This window comes from Limulus polyphemus, unplaced genomic scaffold, assembly GCF_000517525.1.
Source record: "Limulus polyphemus unplaced genomic scaffold, Limulus_polyphemus-2.1.2 Scaffold10515, whole genome shotgun sequence".
Classification (NCBI taxonomy): Eukaryota; Metazoa; Arthropoda; class Merostomata; order Xiphosura; family Limulidae; genus Limulus; species Limulus polyphemus.
The window spans coordinates 1-14,151 of NW_013676125.1; the positions used below are offsets into that span (position 1 = coordinate 1).

A 14,151-nucleotide genomic window follows, 5' to 3' on the forward strand; every position below is an offset into this window, starting at 1 on the left:
AATAGGAAGTAATATGTTGACCAGAGTACTGCTAGTATTATATATATTATCAAATAATTACACTTAACAATGACAACTTGATGAAACAGTGACACCAGATGAATAGGAAGTAATATGTTGACCAGAGTACTGCTAATATTACATATATTACCAAATAATTACACTTAACAATGACAACTTGATGAAACAGTGAGACCAGATGAATAGGAAGAGGCTATCTTTTATTTTTTGATCAATGTTCTTTCTCATTCACCACTGATGAAGCATGCTTCCACGAATAAATATTTATGTACAACTAATAAAAAGTAGGTAACTACCTCAGCTAAGTAGGTGAAATATTTAAGTTATTGCTTCATGATGCAAGTGTTAGAATTAGTATATATCATAAAATGTGCAAGAGATAAAGAAGGATCTGCTGGCATTCATCACTAGGTGATCACATTACAAATACTCAGTCAAGCTTGGTATGCTTAATTTTCTCAAGTTGCTTTTTTTAGTTTGCTTGTTTGTTGGTTTGTTTTAAAGCAAAGCTACATTGGGCTATCTACTATGTACACTCTGAAGAATCGAACTCCAGTTTTAGCATTGTAAGTCCTTAAACTTACCACTGTCCCACCAGAGGAACACAGGTTATTTCAAAATACATTTTAAAGCAGATTTTAAAATGTTTACAATCAAACTCTGCAAAAGTGTGCTCAGTGACTTTGCTCTTAACATTTAAACTACAAAGAAAAAGAACAGTTGCAATTTTATTTAACTGGTGAAAAAATACTGGGGGCACTGAAAAGTTCAATGTGTAACTGTTTCTAAACCAATCATACAACTTCTTGAACATATGGGTAGGGTAGATCATTATCCACAACACAAGTACTGAAAAACTTTATTTGGCTCTAGAATCAAAAGTAGTTGAAAGAGGTAAATGCAATTTTGCAAACCTATTCTAGAGGTGCATAATGTCAAGATAAAACATTTGCCATTTGTAATTATGGAGAGGTACGTATGCATATATTAAGTTAAAGGAGCAAACTATGTAAACAGAAAAGATTAAAGTAATTTCATTTATTCTTTTCCTTTTATTTGGCTACAAACCACCGTGTTGTTTGATTTTCATTCAAAATTAAAAATATCTAAGAGTTTTTGTTTTTTTTCTAGGAAGCTAAAATATCTGAATAGAAGAACAATGGCAAACTACAATCACCTTTGTATACTTTGAGCTTCATGTTGTAAGTTCCTGTTCCCAGGTCTGCAATAATCAATTTGAAGTCTCCATCACCATGTATGTCAGCCAGACATATACAAGATGAGAATGTATAAAGTGTGGCTAAAGGATCATAGAATGCATGGAGCCAGTTGACCTGAGATTCTGTGCTGCTCAAACAAAGACAATGAAATGAAAAAAATTAATATAACTAGTGCATACTGGCCAAAAGAAACAGCCTCAATTTCTGAGAGGACTTTAAATATTTCTAAAAGAATGACAAATATATTAAAAATAAACTTGCTCTAACATATATATATATATATAAATAATTTCACTCACATGAAATATTGGTCATTTACTTTTTATTTTGTATTAATAATGTTATTTGAATATTTGGACATTGTAGACCATTTTTATACATTGTACAAAACAATGGAGAAAAATAATTGGTATCTGTAATATTAAAGCTATGACAAAGTATAACCAAGGTTGTGAAAAAGTGTCATTCAAACCACAGTTCATTGGTATACAAATCAAGAAATATGTGATTAGACTTCAAAGAAAACATTTAGATATTTCACTTATGTGGAAAGCTATAAAAACATTTACACTAGCCAATCAAAGCATAACGTTTTGAATTGCTACAAATGCCATTAGTATGATGTGGAGTTGCTTCCAAAACCAATGGTACTATTTCTTGGGTACCTGTGTTAAATAAATCACCATCTGCAACACAAGCAATGAATCTAAAACTGAATTAAATGTCTGCAGCCACAAATGAACACTGTCAGTATAGAAGCAGTTAGAAACAGACTTCAAAAAACTGGCATTGTACTCCAGACCCCAAATGCAGTGTATTCAATCCAGTCGACCAATGATATGTGAAGCAACAGTTTTTTTACAGATTAAATGTGCTTCACTCTGGAACCAGATAACAAAGAGTATACTCATTAGAAAAGAATGTAGAAACAGATCTAACTAAATTTCCACACAAGAAAGTGGTGCATATTGCAGTAGCAAAAGCATGGTGTCTATAAAAATAAGCACTGGTAGAACATACTGATCTCTACATCCTGTGAAATGGTACCATTAATGCCACAAACTTAAGGAACCAAATCCATGTGCTAATGCAATTGTCGTGGATCTCAGCTAATGAAAATGTCTGTCCTCACATTTCTGAACTGGTTGACAAATTCACTGAAGAAGAAAGAGCTAACCAAACAGAGTGGCCTACAAACTAATCAGATTTCAATCTTATTGAGCATGTATGGGATAGTTTAGGGAGATGAGTTATATCTCATCAAGTGAGTCCAAACACTAAAGATGCCCCAGTTTATAGAAGGGTGGATGAGGACACATTAGGATCTTATGAACACTCTGATTTTAAACATGCAATACCAGTGCCAGGCTGTCCCTGTTGTTGGTTGTGACATTATTCCATATTGAAGTGAAGTGTTATAAACTGTAAAAATGTAAAACCACCTCTACTAAATGTTAATTTATGAGCACAAATATAGGATGACTGACCAATCATTTGCATTTCAGGTGATACATAAAACATCAGATGCCTAATTTTTAAAAGTATGAGCTGAGAAGAGTGATTGACATGATTTTGCAATAGTGATAATACATGTATATGTGTCTTGTCATAGCTAAAATATTTCAAATATCAGTAAGTTTTTATTTGTTATTTAACGATAAGCTTTTTAGTTTGCTGTATAAGGTCATTAAATATTACTTAAAATGAACATCAAAAGACTTAAATGTATAGGCTATAAAGTTATGACTCTATAACAGTAAATACACATAACCCCTTTCTTATATTTAACAAAACATGATTGCTTTTTTAAAGGCTTATTCCATTGTACCTTTCAGAGAATGTATAGTGCATGTATACCTTTTATCTTTCAATATTCATTCTTTTAATATGTCACTGATGTGTGAACTTCTATCAAGTACCTAGAGAGGTTACTTCTATTCTTACAAGGCCAAGATACCAATACTACATGCATTTTGTGAAGACTTTTGTACATTAATATTACTGATAATCTTACCATAAACAATTACTGCTAAAAATAAATTAGTGAAGTTAATAATACGTTCTATACACTATTTTTATTACCATAGGTTTTATTTTACCCCACAAAATTTCGTATACTAAATTCATTTTATAATATAATACAATAGTTGTATTATCTTAAACTGCAACTATATTAAGTCCTAAAATAAATAAAATAATTCAAAACTCCATAAATACTTTAAGTTTGAAAAACCTCACCTTTCTTTATCAGACATTTTTCCACTGCTGATAATTGCAGAAACTTTGAAGAAAAATGAAGACTCAATATATCTAAATATGCAACATACAAATGGAAAAAAAGGGAAAACTGTCAAAGAAATACAAGCTAAAAAATCTATTTCCTTAACAGAGAATGGAACATATCAAATATTTGTAGATTCTCCTTGAACCACCACTTACATATACTGATATAGGTTTAAATGTTAACTCCGACAATAATAAGAACAGCTGCACTAAATAACTAACATTTGAAGGCCATGTGATAATCATAATCCTCCATCACTACCATCAGATTTTCATCTACATGTATGACTACATCTTGTAAGAACTTTCTACTACAACATTTTCCATTACTAAAAAGACAAGAAGAATATAAATTATTGATATTTTCCCTGGCATGAAGTTTTAATCTAGTTTTACCCAAAAATTGTTGTTTACACCATGCATATCATTCAACATTTATTTTTTCTTCATAAGTGTTATATTTCAAACAACTGAGCACTAATTAAAATGTATTTCTAAAATCCAATAAATTATAAAGATTATTTTCAGTTAAATGTAAAGTTGAAATGTATATTATTACTTAAGTAGACCATCTGTAAAATGGTTCAATGCTCAAAACTCACACTTAAGAGTCAATTCTTCAAAGCCTGTTTTTTACAGTTATAAATGTTGATATCTTCATACACTGAAAATATATTTCCAATAGATACTTATCTCCTCTCACAGTAACAGCTATTCTCTAGTGCACAAATTTTTACTCGCCACTAGCCTTGAACTCCACCTAATTCCACAAGTATACTATGCAGTTCAGCTGTGTTTAATCATGTGAATTAGCATGCAACAGCTCTCCACCAATAGGGGTGTGACACACCCTCCTATTCACAGCTAACTCCCTCTATGCAGTTGAACCCATTCTTCACTTCGAGATTAGGCATGAAAAACAACACCGGAAGTTGGGAGGATGGGTGGGAAGTGTGATCGGAGGTAAGTATCTATTGGAAACATACTTTCAGTGTAGAAAAATATTAACTTCCCGTACGATTACTTACCTACAGTTACAGCTAGAATTCCATATTGAGCAGTGGAGTGACTGGTGTAAAATTATACTGAAGCTTCTGAAGAGCATCTATGGAGTGTACCACCTCTATGTAGAGGAAACACACCTGTGGGAGACTGCATCACATCTAAACCAGGCATACTCTTCACCCAAATGGTGTCAACTGGTGTTGTGTTGCAATCAAAGGTTGGAACATCCACCCCAAGTCCAAAAGGAAGAGGGATGTGTGTAGAGTGGCTAGGGCATGTCCGACTGTAATCAGGGGGTCAACAACAGTCCAAACCAGTTACACCGGAAGAACCAGACCAGCTCCTGGCAGGAGGAGGGTCCTCAACCATTCACCTCAGGTGTAGGAACCAGAAGGGAAGAAGAGCCTCCATTCCGAGAATCTAAGCCAACATGTGTACAAATCCAACCCAACCTGGAATAACAAACCCAGGGAGTGTACATCTGGACGATGTCAGGAAGGTAGAAATGGAATGTGGAGGATCAATGCTAGTCCAAAACCAATCAGCATTGAGGATATAACATACAGTCTATGGTAGGGAGAAGTTCCAGCTCTAACCAAAACCAGTCACCCAGGAAAAAACATCCAGGTGGTGGTAGGAGGGATGTACTTATAATGCAACACCCAATCTCAACAGTGATAGGCCTTAGAGTTCTCCTGGTGACGATATTGGTTATCAATATATCTGGACAGGCACCACTTACCACAGAGAAGGATCCATAACATGTTAAGTAGCCACCTGAAAAAAATTAAACAAAAATAACTTATCCACTCAGAGTTATACTGACATATGGAGAATGGCTATAGGGGGAAGATAATATCCAGCTAAGCAGGAAACTGCCAAATAGTGCAAGTAGTGTGACACCAAGGTGTGGGGAGTGGTCCATATGCTGGCCTGGATAAGTTCCTCCAAAGAACAATGGAAATGAGCAGCCAAGGATATTGGGAGATGGTGTATCACATGTAATGATACACAGAACAATTGGCAAGATTCAGGAGAAAGTGAGGAATACACATAACTTAATTGACCCAATCTGTAATGGCGAAAAGAGAAATATCTCAAGAAATGGAAAGATTCCAATGAATAAATAAATAGGAGTGAGATCCATGGCAAGTATGCTGTGAGCAACATGTAACACCATAAAGCACAAACTGGAGACAATCTGGATCAGAGTGGGAGTAATTATGGAATATGAAAGTAAGGGTAATAACTGGAGAGAAAAACACAGAGCAAAAATGCAGGGAGATAATAGGGCTGCCCTATAGCCCATGACAGTTGAAAACAACGGACCCCTGTCAAACAACCATGTAAAAACAGATATCTGAGGAAGGAGAGAATCCATGCCAGATAGACTAATGATGGAACATTCTCCACTTATGTTCCTTCCTAGACATGGGTGAGGAATGGACAATATGATATAACAGGAATGCTACACAGGTGGATAGCCCCAATCTCCTTACAAGGGACTGGAAAAAGGCTACACATGAAGTTGGAGTGTGAGAATGGAGGGATAAAGCACCCCTGAGTGAGGTTGCTGGGGAAGAGAGAGGGAGGGGTAATGGAGTTTGTAACTGGATGGAGAAGGGACAGGTATGGAAACCACATTTGAGCCAGCCAGAAAGGAGCCACAATAAGAACCAGACACAGAGTGGATTGGATGAGAGGAATTACTCAGGGTAGAAAATGGATGCTAGAGCATACATAAAGGAAAGGTCCTTCCAATCCTAGTTGAATGTGTCCATGACCAAAGCCAAAGGATGCGAAACTGGGGACCAAAAGAGAGAAAGCTTGGCATTCAATTGAAAGACAAATGCACCTAGTTGGGAAGTATCCAACTGAGAACATAGCCATCAGGATACCTGGGGTTGAGAAGGTATAATCTTGTTGAGATGGGACAGATGATTCACAACAAGAATGAGGGCACCTGGTATGTGAAAAGTCAACAAACGAATCTGATGGCTGTGAGCTCAGAAGAGGAGATTTAGAGTGCAAGAACATAAGGACCAGGATCAAGTTCCCCCTTGACTGGTGATGAAAGAGACAACCATCAAGTTAACAGAATGAATCATAACCGTTATGCCCCATAAAGATGACAGAAAATGAACCATTTCCCACAAGGAGTACCAAAAGGTTGATGTGAAGACATAACTCCTCCTGAGACTAATGATCTAAGATCTCCTATGCAATGCAGCATGCATCCCATCCTTACAACAAGGTATTTGTAAAGACATGGTCATCTGGCCAAGCAGAAGGAATAGGTATTCCCAATGTCATGTCCCTGTCTAACCACCAGTTGGACTGAAGAGATGCAGGAAAGGATATCTGTAAATCCAGAGGGTCCCTGATGAGGTGCCAATGAACTCGTAGTACCCATTTACAGACAGGAGTAGGTTAGGCTCAAATGAGATATTGGATGGGGTGGATAATGGACTTCTCCACCAAGATAATCCAACCCATCCAAATGACTTCTCAGATTAGAAGATGGGTGAGTGTGGAAGATTCTGTGAAGTATGGAGCCAGAAGAAGCCAGATATCCACATAAAGATGGAAAGTGAGCCCATGAAAACAGACAAATGGCTGAACCATCCAACATAGAGCATAGGGTCCCAATGTCAGAGCTTGGAATTGATAAACACGATCTCCCAGGACAAAATGTAGATAACGACATGAAGCCTGAGCAATAGGGATGTGAAGATAAGCATTGGACACATCAAATCTCATCATCCAAAGCCCTGAAAGAAAGGTTCCTCTGAGAAACAGGTAGGATTCCATTGTGAACTGAGGCACGTCAAAGAAGTGATTCAGATGGGAGAGATCGAAAACAGGATGCCAATAATAGGTCTTCTTGAAGATGACCAAATGTTGGGAATATACTCGTGGAAGCACAGGAGAAACCTCTCAATGGCACCCTTGATGAGAAGGTCTTGAATTGTTTCTGTGAGATGCTGGCAGGAAACAGAATCTTAAGAGAGGTAAAGAAAAATAAAGGAAAAGGAGGAAGACTCCTTCTACGATATATCAAATGATCCAAGAGTTTGCTGAACAATGATATGCAAGTGCATGAGCTTCTGCAGTATGTGGGGGCACAGTATACTAACTCCCACATGTAATTGATCTGTGAAACGTTTGGCATGGACCCCAATATCAGGTGAAGGGAGGAAAATCAAAAATTCAGAACTAGTTACTGCAGTTAATAAGGAAGGGGAGGGATCAAATGATATGGGTGAGAAAGAGAAAACACAACATACCTGTGATATCATTTTTAAAAATTGGTGACTGAGGTCTAGGTGCTTCAACAGACTGAGAACATGCCTACACAGCAAAAGAGGGGGAGCTGTCCAAGCTTACATCATTCTGATCTAAGTCCTCAGGTAATGGCTTGTAGATCAGGAGATCCCTCGGTCCACATGAAAGAAGCCATCTCCTGATGAACTACGGATGACACTTCCTCTGCCAATAATGCCACACCTGCAGATGTTGTCACGAGCTGTTGAATGCCAGTACCATTGTTAGCCACTGTAGTCGTATTAGTAAATTGTGAATTCAAAAATACTGACTGACTACTGGTCATTGAATGAGAAATATAATTCATGATCAAATAAAGAAATCCAACTCAATAGTGGATTATAAACAATACTTTGAATATGTTAAAAATACACAAAAGAAAAAAAAATGTTTGAAATCAAGCACTAGGTTTTAACACTGTCATACCAAATCGATAAGTGAAGATTGGGTTCAACTGCATAGAGGGAGTCAGCTGCGATAGGAGAGTGTGTCATACTCCCTTTGGGTGTTAATTTGAATGCTTAAATGCAGTTGTACACATGTGTAATTAGGTGGGAGTTCAAAGCTAGTGATGAGCAAAACCTTGTGCACTAGAGGGCACTCAAGTAGAGCATAGCTGTAACTCTGAGTGGAGGTAATTAATCGCATCAGAATACTGTAACATGCCAGTCTCCAAAACTTGCATGGCAACTCATTCCATGAATGAATTACCATGTTAAAAATAAAACTCCCTTAACTATAGCCTAGCATGTCTTTTCCAAACATTACATTTATGTCACCTTATCCTATTGCCTTCAGGATACAACACAAATAAATCAGAAGCCATTATCCTATTGATCCCTTGGATAATACTGTCATACACTTACCTCCAACCCTTCTTTTCTCAAGACAAAGTTTCTTAAATACAGAAACCAAAACTGCACACAATGCTCCTAGTGAGGAATGGCCTAATTAATGATTAGTGTAAATATATAATTACCTCTTTTGATTTTTAATCAATATGTCTGTAAGTAAAATCCTAAAACTCTATTAACTTTCTTACTAGCAACAGAGAACTACCCCAATGGTTTGAGCAACTGGTCTACCACTATGCATAGATTATTTTTTCAGTCACACTATAGAGTGAATTTCCATCTATTTGAATGTAACATAAATTATTAACTTCTGATCAAAGCAAGCTACCTACATAATTCAGACCTAAAAATCAACTTAGTGAGGAGTATAATAATTAAATATTATCTTTTTTTTATCCTATTTATACAGACAAAAATTCATTGTTTCATCAGTTTTGTACCAGAGGTTGGTCATAAGTTTAAATTCACACACAGGTTCAAAGTTTTGTACAACCATAAATGTATGAAATATTTTGTTGAAAAGGAAATCCAGAGGGACTTATGAGAAAAATCTGGAGGATAATGTTAAATTTAACAACAGGGTTTTTTTTAATATGTTAAAGGTAAGAAAAAATGTTAAAATCGGGTCTTGGCCTTTCAAGGATGACAATGGCTAGGTTTTTATTGAAGACAATAAGATGGTTGAGCTTTTAAATCGTCTTTTTTTCTGGGCAACTTGATGTAACTAGGGACAAGGATCATGGAAAAACAAAAACCTTTCTGACTGTCAGTGATCAATTATTTTGATAGTATACATATAAATTGTTAATGGCAAAATTAATTTGAACTGACAGTTGCCACTGTTACTTTTTATTACTACCTTCTATCATTTAAGTAGCAGTCACCAGATTTCAGTTAGTAGCTGAATCATTAGGTGCCTCTTATCTCCTTATTTTCATTCAGTTTTTCTTAAAAGCTGGGGTAAAATAACTACACAAACCACGGACTAATTAACATTAAAATTTGTTATCTTCTATTTTAATTACAAATGCTCTTATAGCTTGCTGCAATGGTACATTTAATATGAGTCATGAAGAAACAATTTTCCATCTAGCCAAAAATCCACAAGTAATTTAAGGCCATTAGAAATTACTTTATATATATAAATACCCATATCAGCTACATTGTATACCAAGTCCACAAGAATAGTAGGAGAGGACACTGAATATATTTAACACGAGTCACAAAGTCAGAAGTAACATGCATCATATTTCCTTGATGTATATAATGGCTATGTCTGAACATTTCATGAGGAGTGATGTTTTTACTGTGATTAGTTTATACAACTAATTACTATGTAAACATGTAGATGGCAACACCAAATGATATTTCCTTTTCCTGTCATAAATGTGTGAATTTGAATTTACTTCTGGCTTGAGCCTAAGCAAATAAAGGTAAGTAATTTTCACATTATATTCCACATCTTCATCTAATGGGATTTCTTTGAAACCTTGTGTTGAAAGGGGCCAGTGAATGGTATAAGTGGTGCAGTCACGCATCTGGTATGGAATGTAGTAAAGAGGAGAAAGCATATAATGAATGATGTCAAATGCTTTGTTATAACAGCTGAATATTCTTGTAAGGTTAAAGATGTAGAGACAAATACTTCTAAAATTGAGAAGTAATACAGGTCTTTGAATTTGGCCACAGTGTTTGAAAATACAAATCATATTCATAGCTTAGCAGGACGTAAATCCATTAAGATGGCAAAGGAGAAAGTAATGTTAACACTTAATAGAAATACTGCTTAAATCATATCTTAAGTTGAAAAAATATCAGACAGAGATCCTTAAGTAAATATGTATATTTTCATTAATCAGGAACCATGTGCAGTTAGGGCTGGGAATTGTTTTGTGGATTATGAAGACATACTATACCATGATGAAATAATAGCAATCAAGGCTGATGACTTCCAAGTGTCAGTCATGATACCAGCTGGTAAATACTGGAAATGGTCTGCAAATTCTGGTGAGATCTTCTATCCACAAGAGATACTTGTCAAAACGTTGGAGTACACTAATGAGTGTTAATGCCTATGGTCACTTTCATTTTTAAAACTTTTAACATGTTTGACCAGTATCTGTGGACCTGTACCCATTTACTTAAATATGGCCATTTTGTCTTATACATATATTTATTTATAAACATTTGGAATATAATGAGTACAGTTTTGGTTTGCTTATTTAAAAAAGGATATTGACTTACTGGAAAGGGTTCAAAGAAGGCCAACTAGAATGATTTGTGAGGAATTAAATTGGCATTATTTCTTCTTTCAGATGCAGGCATCTGTTGGAACATAATCATTAAATGATGTGTTATCATATCATTACACATTTCTTAAATTACACACGTAACTTCTATTAATAATAAGTTAAAAGTTTCCTCCTTATATTTTGTATAATCATCTTGTCTGAATGTAACCTATAGTGTACAATGTAAATCAACAGTTACATTATATTGGATTACAAGGTGTTGATTGGTTTGCAATGTATAGTTACCCATGCTGATCTGCAGTATATATATATTTAATTTCCAAGTTAGCTAAAGACTTTTCTGTTCATAGTTTTTTCATTATTAATGCTTATACAGGTAATACTACAAAGGTGGCAACCTACAACTTCCTGATTGGATTTGCTATTCAGCATGTGAATGTTACTTGTCCTGTATTTATGCACTATTTTGTGTAACTTGCCTTTATGTGCTAAAACAGTTCCTGGGATTACTCGATGCATCTTTATTGAGCTAGTTGAGGCTACTGTAGACTACCTAGTCATCATGTTATACTTACAGAACTAGATCATCACAGATTACAGGTATGGAAGAGTTATCATATTGGTATAGGCTAAGATCTCTTAACTTACTTTATTTTGAGAAAAGAAGGGTAAGAGGTGATCTTATTAACATTTACAAGATTATCCATGGAGATCAATAGAATAAAAGCCCCTGATTTCTTTGTGTTGATTTCTGAAGACAACAGAGTAGATTCCAGTTAAGACAGTTATATTTTTCCAATAGGATGGTTGGCTTATGAAATCAGTTGTTGTAGATAGTAGTAGAGGCCAATACCTAACAAGAGTTTCAGAGGGAGAATCAACGATTTTCTGATAAATAAAGATTGGGTTTCATTTTCACTTTTCCTTCCGTAGAAATAGGTGTTCAAGGACAGACTTAAAAGACCAAATGATTCCTTATTGTTTATACATTATGTTTAACCCAGATGATTATTATGGTCATAGTTTACATACCCTTTTCTCTGGTGTTTAGTTAAGTTGTCTCTTGAGTTTGTTTATTCACAATGCCAATTCACATCATGTTAGAATTAACTGTAAGATTATTCTAATAGTGAGATAAAATGACTGACACACTAGGTGTCACTGAAGTCTTTGTCATTATAACTATAGTCATGTGTAAATCAGTCTGTCACTCTATACAGATAAAAAAGATGATCAGATGTTTAGTCATTAGTCAATAATCATCCCATACTGTATTGAAATCTCATCATCTGGTATCAAATAAGAGTGTAAAAAAAAACAAAAAACAACTGATACACTAGACCCTCAAGAATATGAAAGTATAAACTGGACTTTACTTGAGATTTAAGTTAGTTCATAAGAGCTGCAAATTAGATTTAATCATATAGTTTGAAAGTGTTGTATTATTATGTAGATTTTGTGACAATTTGCGATTTTAGGTGTTTTCTTTCTGGTTCTTTTCCCTGCTTTCTTGTGTAAAGGTCATATTGTTGAGTTAGAAATAGAAGTTTCAAGTTCAGTTCTGTTGTTTAAATATCTGGGCCCAGCATTTTCAAATTGTGAGTACATTTTGTTTAATTTGTTAAACTTAAAGTTCTAATAAAATACTGGCAATAAAGAATCCTGGTATTAATGCTTCGCCTATTATTACTATTAGTACATAATACCTAATAATAATATTAGTATCGGTATTTAGAACTAGAAAAATCCTAACCGGTGTTACGCCACTAGATTCTGAAACTTATAAAGTTATAACTTAAGTTATAAATTTAAATGACTCACAAGAGTTTCATTACAAATAATAGCTTGCATTTGCAGGATTTTTGCTAATACGTAAAATATTATACTTTATTTCTGAAATTTCGAAAAAATATATCATACAACAAAGACTTACCATTATTTCTCTAATATCGATCAAGAAAAACAAAGAAGTACCAGAAAACATATACAAATAAATTCCATAGACAAAGTCGAAAGCGTTATCTGGTGTTTAAAACGCGTATATGTGTATGTTTTTACTTCCATGTTATTTCTTCTTAAGTTCATTATATATATAATTAGCGAAAAATGTTATTTCAAGGAAAGAAATGGCTAGTATATTTACATGATATTAACATGTTCCTCTGTGGGTCAGCAGTAAGTTTATGGACTTACAATGCTAAAATTCAGAGTTAAGTTTCCCGCAAAGGACGCAGTAGGTAGCCCAATGTAGCTGCGCGAAATAAATAAACCAAAGCTATTAATGTAAAGTATAAAAACAAAGACTAGATTTACAAAGTAAAGTTATTTTTTCTTTCAAAATATCTGTTTATATTTAAAAAAAAAACTTTATTACATAAAAATTCAGCAGTTTCATGAAACAAAATTTAGGGTCGAACCTGTAATATATTCATATTTAAGCTGAAAAGCATATTGTTACGTCTCCGTGTGTTAATTAATTTTTTTCGTAACTTCGTTCCGACGAAACTTAAGCGACACAAGCCTTTACTTGATAAAACTGGTTTATTCTTTCCGAATATAACTTAACCGATACACTCAACAATCGCGCTAAACAAACGCTATAGCAACGAACGTCTCTCGTGCTCTCTGACTGCAGTTCAATTACTCACTGTCTATCTACACACACATTACCATCCCCGCTTTTATACCAGCGTAACCTATTTCTAGTAAGACCTTGAACATTCGACAAAGTACATGATAGTTCTAGAAACGTTGCGTCACAGTGTGTTGCGTCAGCGAGTCACATGATATCGAACTTCTTCAGAAGTTTAGTGATAGGAGTAGACGCGTAGCATTTTCCGGTGTGCTTCCTCGAGGAAGTTGCGGGTATTGATTATTTAGACGAATCAAAAGCTTAATTAAAGATTATCAGGGATAAGCCTAGAACAACAGGTGGACTAACTGAGCCTGTAGGGTAATTTTTAGTAGTTTTATTTATGTCAAAGCTATTAAGGCTATTTGTCACTGTCCCTAATTTTGAACTGTTAATCACAGGAAGGTAGCTTGTAAGTTAGCAAGTAGCATCAAACCAAATATCATCCAGGCTAAATAATTTATTACCACTTTTATAGCGCACTCACAGCTTTAAATGCGGTACTACTATATTGTTACGCCTCCGGTCGTTAGTTAATCTCCCGTATAATTTTTTTCCGA

The 14,151-nt window shown here is 34.9% G+C and overlaps 1 long non-coding RNA gene across 4 annotated transcripts; it reads right to left on the reverse strand.

The window, feature by feature from the left end:
- Positions 1 to 1,203: 1,203 nt before the first annotated feature.
- LOC111083653 lies at positions 1,204 to 13,127 on the reverse strand. 4 transcript variants are annotated; one of them, XR_002609161.1, is made up of 4 exons: positions 12,893 to 12,965; positions 7,817 to 8,055; positions 3,480 to 3,551; positions 1,204 to 1,368 (listed from the first exon to the last, which is right to left on the reverse strand). It is a non-coding gene; the product is annotated as an uncharacterized LOC111083653 (long non-coding RNA). The 4 variants fall into 4 exon arrangements; XR_002609163.1 differs by lacking the exons at positions 7,817 to 8,055; positions 12,893 to 12,965 and adding an exon at positions 13,103 to 13,127; XR_002609160.1 differs by lacking the exon at positions 7,817 to 8,055 and having other exon boundaries at positions 12,893 to 12,974.
- Between the last annotated feature and the right edge of the window lie 1,024 nt (positions 13,128 to 14,151).